This window comes from Parasteatoda tepidariorum, chromosome 3, assembly GCF_982258835.1.
Source record: "Parasteatoda tepidariorum strain Cologne lab strain chromosome 3, Ptep-v5.0, whole genome shotgun sequence".
Taxonomy (NCBI): Eukaryota; Metazoa; Arthropoda; class Arachnida; order Araneae; family Theridiidae; genus Parasteatoda; species Parasteatoda tepidariorum.
The window spans coordinates 76,473,103-76,483,599 of record NC_141757.1 but is presented as its reverse complement, the minus strand read 5'-3'; positions in this window follow the sequence as shown (position 1 = coordinate 76,483,599).

Below are 10,497 nucleotides of genomic sequence, written 5' to 3'. Positions count from 1 at the left end.
AGCATGTCGAAAGGCTTTTGAGACTTAATTATTGTGATTATATTTCTCATATATCAGGGGTATAAATTCCCACGGAAAAAGTTAGTGATTAAAATTTCATTTCATAATTTTAAATATCACCAGCAATAATTAATTATCATATTTAAGGTCTATCCTTTTAAGTTAGGATCTTAAAAAGTTGCTTGCTCACTTTTTATTCCGATTGGTACACATCATTTCGCAGATGACATCACCCTTTTCTATCAAATAGATTCCTGTGATTGATAACTAATATTATTTTTAGCCCTATTTTATCGATTTCGTTTTTCTACTTATTTTACTTTTGGTATTTATTAGCTTCAATAAAGTTACATAAGTGCAGGGGCGGACTAAGGCCTAAGCAACATAGGCACGTGCCGAGGGCCCGTAATTTTTGGGGCCCGGAAATTAGGTTCTTCATTTTGTAATTAATTTTTATTTAACAGAAAGACGTGATTTTCATAATTATAGCTGAAACGTATTCAAATTATGCCGAATCTTTGATAGATAAAAACGACAAGGGTGGACGAAAGATTTACAACTCACTATAGTGAACGAAATAAAGGAAGCCAAATTTTACTCTCTAATTATTGATTTAACACCTGATATATCTCACGTAGATCAGCTGACCGTTATTATTCGCTATGTTCTTCCAAGTGATATAAAAGAAAGATTTTTGGGATTTCTACCTATATTTTCTCATACTGGTAAAAACTTGGAAAAAGTCATTTAAGAATTTTTAAATAATGTAGATTTAGACATCACTAACTGTCTGGGACAGAGTTATGATAATGCGTTAATTATGCCAGGTAAATATAAGGGACTCCAATCTGCAATAAAAGAACATATTTTTTCTGCCTATTTTATACCATGCACAAATCATTCATTAAATTTAATTGGAAAGGCTGCTGCCGAAAGTTGGAAGCATGGAAAATTGCATTGCTTTTTTCAATATCGTGCAGGAATTGTACGTATTTTTTTCAAGTTCTACACATAGGGGGAATGCATTCCAAAAATTTTGTAAGGGCAAACACTTGAGTATTAAACCTATTTGTGACACCAGGTGGTCTGCTCGTTCCAATATTGTGAAATCCTTAAATGAAAATTATGAAGAAATTAAACATTGTTTAAGTCATTTTTCCTCAAACAAAGATGAAAAACCATTAACAAGATTCGAAGCTGCCGATTTACATGAAAAACTTGATACATTTGAGTATGTACTGTTACTTTCTATATGGGAAAAGATTTTAGAGAGAATAGATGCTTCAAACAAGACTCTTCAACAAAAAGACGAATCCTTAAATGGGTCATTCTCACTAAAAAGGTATAAATAGACTAAAAATTTTTTTTTAAATTAAAGTAATTAAAAAGGTGATAAAAATTACATAAATGCCTTTATTTAATTTTGTTATATGTCCTTATAATAATGGTCAAGTTTTCTATTTTATTTTTTACAACATTTAGAATATTTTAAATTCTGCCTTGTCCACGGAGGAGACATTTTATGTTATAAAATATAAAATGTCAATGAAGACTAATTCATTAATTATTGGGTACAACTGATATGAGTTTAACATTAATAAGTAAATAATAAAATATTTCATTATTAGAGATAGAGCTACTTCCGATTAATCATGCTGCTATGAAAGGAAACATCCATTTTTGACCTAGGTGTACAATTTTTTAAGTAACTCTTACTGAATATTAATAAATTAAAATGTAAAGACTATTGAAATAAAAATTCAGACTCCACGTGAAAGTTGAGTGTTGAGGGTACTCTTTTATGAACATTTTATGCAAGTTAAACATACTGTCATCCAAATAAAGTTTTTGTTCTTTCTCTTTTCTTCTTGTTATTGTTTCTTTTTTCCCTGGGCACAAACGGCTTGCTCTATCAATTTCTAGAAATTTAAATACATTTAATCACGATTTTTCTGTTAAATTTTTTTCTGATACAGATTTTGAAGTTTCTTGCTCTTTTTTTTTTTTTTTTTTACTTTCTTCAAACAATATAGGTTTTTCTTTTAATTTCTGTCTAGCTTGTCTCATACTAAGTTTTTTCTGTTCCCTTCTCTTTTGCATTTGAACATTTGATTGCTTTCTTTTCTTACATTTTGGTTTTGCCATTTTTTTCCAAAAATTTGAAGAAAAAAAAAATGTTAAGCATCACAGAAATAATTTAGAAAAATTGCCAATATTTACTTCTCCTATAAGAAAAAGCTAAACTTAATTGATTTTCTTTAAAAATACAAACAAATTAACACATTTGTTCCATTTTAAAAAATATCAATTAAAAAAAAGTTTTTTAATTGTTAAAATTGTATTATGGTTATCTAACACATTGTCTCTTCCATTGACTGTTTCTTCTCCTCCGTGGACTTGTTATGTCCACGGAGGAGACGAAAACTAGTTCTTGAATTTTTCTGATTTTTAATTTTGAAGTTACGAAAATGGAGCAGTTCTATTTATTAAATATACTATTTTTGCAATCTAAAATTCATGTATCAAGAATAAGATAATTTTCTCTTACCTTCTTTATGATGTCCACGGAGTATACGGTGAGAACTTTGCCAAACTACAGCTGAACACAACAATCCAAAACTGACACCAAAGAGAACGAAAACAACTGATAGTTAACATTAGAAAATGGAATGGTTACCCCTCCCAGCAGCTGTCTTATAGGGATTTCGCATATGCTGCCCTTTATTGCATATTTACCGAACTATATTAATTGTTCATGGAGGGTGATTTCATTTTTGATGGACAAAGTTTACTAGTCATTTATGTTACAAAAATAAATATATATATAAAAAAAAAATATTAAATAAAAAGTTACTATAAACATTTAACTAGGTAAAACTACAAAAATCATTAAAATAACATTTAAATTGTTTAACAGCCATTAAAAATTATTTTGTGTCACAGACGAAGGGACGTCCACGCAGGGAATTTTGAAGTTATGTTTATTAAAAAATAAGAATGAAATATTAAATACATTTAGCAGAAATGCATATGATTTGTAAGTTAGAACTTCACGAAAAATGATGAGGAAAAATATTAAGAAATCTGCTGTATTTCCTAATATTTATTACTCAGGGACTTAAAAAATCACCTTTTTGTGAGAATGACCTAAATACAGTAGTTTTAATACATGATTCATTGATAGATTTCATACAAACTGTTAGAGATTATTTTGACAATTTAGAAAAAGAAGCAAAAAAAGTTAAAGATATTGCAAATACTAATGATAAAAAACGGCAGAAAATACGATTTCATGATGAAATTCCAGAACATGAAATATGATTCAGTGGCAAAGAACATTTTAAAGTTAATATTTTTCTGTTCTATGCTATTCTTTAATTAGCAACATTAAAAAAAGATCTGAGGGATATAGAACTATTAACAATAAATTCAAAACAATTTTTCATGATAGTGATGTTTGTGACTCTTCAATAGAGGAATTAAAATTTTATGAACAAGATTTAAACCTAGCAAAACTGGAAAATGAAGTACAGTACAGAACCCGTTATCCGGAAATCAGAAAACCGGAACGAAATTCGTAAATTTTCCCGCCATTTTTTAAAAAAAAAAATTTTTTTTTCCTCATAAGATTTTAGGATTTTTCTTTCTTTTTGGAAAGATGTTTACCTCACTATCATTTTGGAAATAATCATTAGTGTATTACTTCGTTTTTTCTTCTTTTTAAGATTATTTCCAAATATTATTTTTTTTAGTTGGGTTTAACAATAAAAAAACGGCTTTTTGTAGTGATTCAGAAAACCGGAAAAATCAGATATCCGGAATAGCGATGGTCCCGATCGTTTCGGATAATCGGTTCCCTACTGTATTACAATTTAAGACTTTTATAAGTAAATAAAATATTATTTCGCCTGTATCCATGTGGTCATTTATTCAGGAAAATAATATTATAGCAACATTCCCTAATTTAAACATAATTCTGAGAATTTATTTAACCCTTCCAATAAGCAATGCAAGCGATGAAAGATCAATCTCAGTAATGGTCAGAATAAAAAAATTCTAAGATCCACATTAGGCCAACGAAAATTAAATAGTTTATCATTACTTTATATAAAAAAAGAGTTATTAAATAACTGTATTAATTATGACAAACTAATTGACGAGTTTGCAGAATTAAAAGTGAGACAAAAGGCAATACAACTAATCAATCTAGATATATTTGTTTAAGTATTATTGTTTGTTTTAATAAATTATGTTTATGCTTGTTTGTTTCAATAAATCATGTTTATTAAATTTTTGTACATGTATATTATTTTTACCCTTGTTTTTCTTGGAACCCGATAATTAAATAGAACTACACACTATATGCTTTAAAGCCAAACTACCAAACGCAAAGTATGCGTCATGACTGAAAAATAGGCCCGAAACTATAATGTTGCCTAGGGCCCGCTTTAGCCTTAGTCCGCCACTGCATAAGTGTCTGATAATTAAAAAAGCAATTATAGACTTTACTTGCAAAGAAGTCATATTTATTGGCAAATCCAAATTGGGTAATCGATAAAATCCACATTTTTCTGTCAATTTTACATTTTATTTTAATTTTCGTAAATACGTATGTCGTACGTACGTATCGTCATACGTAATCGTAATATGTATGTATTTCGTAGATACGTATTTCGTAAATACAAAATAAATACATATACGAAAATGGTTTGCGCATGATATCATTTGTTTAGCATCAAATCATGCAATGAATTTAAATTGTTATAATTTAGATAATTTTAAGCCGTGAGAAACAAAAGTTTTCATAACACTTCTATTTATTAAAAAAATAAATAAATGTGATAAAATTTAAATATTTTCCTACTAAAAAATTTGTTACAACCTGGGCCCAGTAAAGAGAAGACGAGGCATGGGGCAGAATACAATCTAATTATTTATTTCATTAACTAAGACTTTTGACTAGAATTAAAAACATTGACTTTTATGAAAAAAAAATGCTGAATAGGACACAATCACAAGGAGTTGGTAAAAAAAGGTCAGAGACTCCTCGTTAAATTTTTTTTTAAAAAGATAAATACTTACGCTTCAGCTTATTCCCATAAAATAAATAAAGATAAAAACTTTATGGATTGTAAACTTACAACTTTATTTTCAATAGCAAGAGACAAATCAAGGAAATATTTAAACATACAATTGAAACTGAATTTAGTTTCAGCACAATGATCAATTGCACTTGAAAATAACTACATTGTACAGTTATAAGATAAAATGAAACATCTTGTAAGTTAGAAAGAATAAATTAATGAATATATTTTTATGTAAACTAGAGACAAATGTAGAAATGCATGTTTATAATCGCCCTAATACATGAAGAAAATGTAATAGTCTAGATTATCAGAAACACATAGAGTGGAATGAATTTACATAGTGAGTAAACAAAAATTTAAGAGTACTTTTTACCGATTTGAATTACATACATGAAAAAAAAAGAAAACAATGAAAGAAATAGATAACTAGAAGGCACATTGACAACGTAAAAAATTATCATGGCAATATAAGGCTAAAAGTCGAAATTTGACACTGAGAAATTGAGATTCTTTAAAATGGTAAGGTAATAACTAATATATAATATACACTCAAACATTTTTGAAATATTTTAAAATCTTTAAGTACTTTTGGTGAAGTTATAGTTTGATATACTTAGTATCATGAAGAGAATTACATATCTTTTAAATTATCAACTGAATTATACATCTCCTCTCTAAATTTTTGATCAGACCAAATCCTTTAATTTTTGAACTGGTCGGTTGCCTTAATTTTTAAAAAAAAAATTGAATTAAAAATATTTTGAGACTTCTGTTCAAAAAGAAATTATAGAATTTCTATACAAGAAACTGCTAATAGTGTTGTTGCAATTAATTGGTAGATTCCAGTGATGTAGCTAGACTTTCAGAGAGCGTAAAGAAAGATGAATAAAGAGACATTGCTTTGCATTTGAAGAATCTAGCACTTTTAGTTGTTATGTACAATTTAAAATGATGTACTTAAACAAGTTTTAATCCAAAATTATACTAATGTTTTACACATCATCCTACATCTTAAAATAAAGAAAAAAAGCACAACATTAAACTAATCAAAAGTTGTATAATTTTCATGGTTTTAAGAATGTAAAAAAATAAGCGTATTTCATTTAATGTCACACTACAGCAGCACAATGGGCTGTTCACGATGGTCTGGGAAACATCCCTGAGGATGATCCAAAGACATTCCAATTCAATTTTATCTTCAGCAGAGGGAATGGCTTTCCAGCTTTGACTACAAAATGAAATTAAGCGTTTAATTAAAAAGAAGATTCAGGACTGGCATAACTATCATTTAAATGAAAAAAAAATCCATATCTTATCAGTATCTTAATATTTTCTATCTTCAGTATCTTATTATTTTTAATAAAAAGGACTAAATTACATGTTTTAAGATGCTTCTTTCCTCATGATTGAACTTGACTGCTGAGAGGTGTGGACGGAAGGAAGAAATGTTTAATATAATAATCTTCCTTAAATTATCACAAATATACTAAAGATTGCAATTTTATTTACTTTATTCAACAATATTCTTTAATATATAAATTATTAGATTATCGACCAATCAGATTGGGAATTATAAATGGAATTTTTTTTAATTTTTTTTTAATGCGGGTGTTTTTTTTCACATTAAAAAAAATTGTGCAACAAGAAATTTTTAAAAAACTGATTTGATAATATTCTTTTGAACATTTTTGCATTTTACAAAACTCATTAATTTTTTGCATACTTATTGTTTAAGGTTTTTTCCGTGTGGCCTATAATGGTTTACAAGGTAAAATAAAAAAGAAAACAATTTTAAAAATAGTTATTTTAGAGACTGTAATTGCCAATCTAAAACTAATAATTGAAGACTCTCGTTGCATAAAATTTTTTTTTTATAAAATTTTATGTTTTGAAAGTTTCTCAATAAAATTGCTCTGGGAAAAGTAAAGTTATGAGTGCAAATTATAATTCTTTAAGAAAATAAAAAAGGGTGAAAAGGAATATATGCAGATGCAATATTAAATGTCTTTCATATTAAATGAGAAAAATTATAGGGCTGAAGAAAATGTAAGTATTTTTAGAATAAAAAATAAGTAGGGCAAGTTCATAACTCAATTAAGTTTCATAAATTTTTAAAGGATATATTATTTTTATTTTCAAATTTTGCTTCTCAAACAATCTACCAATTTCAGCGCACATGATTTTAAGTTTAACTTTGAAATTTTAAATATTCCTTAAAAATTTCAAATGGTTGCTAATAAAAATCTTTTTAAAATAAATTCCTAGAAAAAAAATAATTTTAACGACTGGCTCAGCATTTTATAGTAAAATATTTTCAATTTACTAGTTTATGAATTAAAAATGCAAATCAAATGTTACTTCAAACACCTTAAAACGTTTGAAATAAATCCAAATAATAAAATATATTTCTAATTAAAGGAATGAAGTAATAAACCTTCAAACTTACACAATCTATTAATATATATATATATATATATATATATATATATATATATATATATATATATATATATCTACTCTATTAGTTACAAAATAACAAATTCCAACAAATTATTAAAAAAAAAAATTATAATATATTGCAGAAAATACTGAGCAGTGTATGCCACTGACGGTTTAATTATTGTGCAATACTGAACATTAGAACTTGATCTGAGCCATGCAAATTTGTAACCAGGGGAAAAGAGGTTGAAGTTGATTATCAACCCCCTGAGCTTAAGTTTGAGCTTTTTCAAAACTTAATCTGACTGCATTGCAAAAAAAAAAAACACATTTTTTTTGTTGATATTTATTAAGAAAGTAGTGGATAGAAAAGTCTGCACTATTTTGTCCCAGAACTAGTGTTTGATTTAATTGGAGGAAAGGTATTAACATATCTAAAGGCAGCAAAAAACACAGCACAAACATAAAGAGTATTGCTTCTGTAGTCAGCTTTATAATTTTGTTATTTTCTTACAATATAACTTTTTGTTATTTATCCAATCTAATTATCAGGATCAGGATCGCAATTAAAATAGTCAGAAAATAATACCCACATCAATTTTCCAAATTTTTATAACACCAATTATAGCCCTATCCCACAAACATACTTAAATTTACTAATTGGTGATAGCTCAACTTTATACTGCCAGCATAGCATTTTTGTTAAATTTGCTAAACACGTAAAGTGGCAGAAGCAGTATTAAATTTGATTGTTCTTAATGTTTCAAATAACTCCATGTAGAAAGTACCAAACAAGTTAAAGAAAATTGCAGCTCTAATACTTTGCATAATTATGCAAACACATATAATATTAGTTAAATCAGCATGATTTGGGTTTTTTATGTCACAAAATTTAAAGAAAAATTCAAAATTATTATCATGTTTTTTTAGGCAAATATGGAGTTTATGAAAGAAAATACAAAATTCTAACACAGACATGTCACTATTGAATAGATTATTTGACTTAAAAAACAACCTATTATCTTCTATAAGCTTTGTTTTTCAAACATTTTTATTTACCTTTGAAATTATATTTAGTGGTCACATACTTTTTTTTTTCTTTTCGGCTTTAATTTCATAAAAACAGAAGGGTCAATATAAGATATTGAATCACTTCTATAAAGATAAAAAACAAAACTGAACTGTTTCAATCAGTGTTACAAAGCTTCATTTGCTCTATTTGTTAATAACATTTATGCTATCAATGATTAATATAATTTGTATATTAAATAAAATTCTTTTAAATTTAATAGGCTTATATTTTTGGATAAACAATCAAAATTAGTAAAATGCCCATAAGAAAATGTAGTTCAGAGCTTTGGAGATATACTTTTCTTCTTTCAAACATTTTCATATTTCAGTGATTATTTATTCAAAGGCACTTAATCCTCTAGCATGATACCATTATACTTTATTCCAGTTCAAAAACATAATTTAGACAGTTACAAAGCTCCGTGGAGACAATTAATATATACTTTGAGTTTGGTTTGAACTTTTGGAATGAGAAACTAGTGAAATATTATTTTTAATAGTAAAAATTTCAAGTCTTTCAACTGCAGTATCTTTTAATTAAACTTAACAGGGCTAATTTTTCAGGACATACATAATGCGTGTAGAATTAAAGTACAGTTGCTCAAGGCTCAAAAAATAGAGATAAGTGTATAAACAAACTAGTTTTACAACTTTCAACACTATTTGTGTCAGAATTTAATATTTCCTTTCATAAATGAAGTGAATAGAGGAGAGGGATGAATGGTATTAATTATTTTTAAATATAAATTTTTCACTATATAAATTTTAGAGAGCTCTTTTAAAAACTAATAAAAAGAAAAATATCACAAAAAAAAATTTTTTTTCCAAAAAAAATTCTATAAGTAAAAATTTTACTATTTTAATAATTTCAAATGTTTAATTTAGCTTTAAGAATAATTTTAAAACAAAGATAAAAAGTTCCCAAGACTCAGTATAAGTTGGCAAAGTGACAACAAAAATATGGCATGTTTATTTTATAAAAATAATAAAAAAGTAATAAAAATAATTAATGCCTAAATTATAGTTTGACTATAAATGCCAAAAATAGTTTCCTAATTTGTAAATTAGAAGGAACACTTAAACGTTTCAATATATATATATATATATATATATATATAAAAGAAAAAAAAAGACATCAATCCAATGAAAACTAATATAACGATGGTTTAAACATATAAAGTATATAACTTTCAAAATCAGAAACATATAACAATTGCAATCAAAAAATGACAAACTGAAATATAAATTGATCCTAAAAACACTCACCCTCATTGAGCACAAAAACAATTCATATAATAACTATATAATGATTATGCATAATAAAATCAACAGTATCAAAGGACCAGAATAGTACAATTGGATCACAGAACTTTGCACCTGTTATTGAACAAAAACATAACAAAGACTTTTTCTAAGAAATAATAATAAAAAAAATTTGTGACATAAATGTTCAATGGGTAAAAAATTCAGACAAAATGGCACATTATATACATACATATATAAAATCATCCCATGCTTAATATGAAAAACTTGTTAAAGTAAACTATGGTTCAAAAAAAATTTTTTTTCTTCAGAAATGCTAACTTTTTACACAATAAATGTTAATAATTTACTGTTTAGTAATTTTCAAGAGTAATTTTGATAAAACTTTCCATTTTACTTTGTAATTGCAAAACATATTTGTTAAAAAAATACAAGTGTTTAATTAGATTTTTGTGATGCTTAAAATGAAAAGATTCACAAAACAGAAAAAATTTAAATAATAAATTTTTTCCACAACTTTTAACAAATTCTGATTGCTCTCACTCCTTTCCTGTGCATTTAAATTAAAACAATAAAAATCCTGCTTTTAAAATTTATATTTTTTCTCCAGAATTTTACATTTGAACGGTATCCTGAC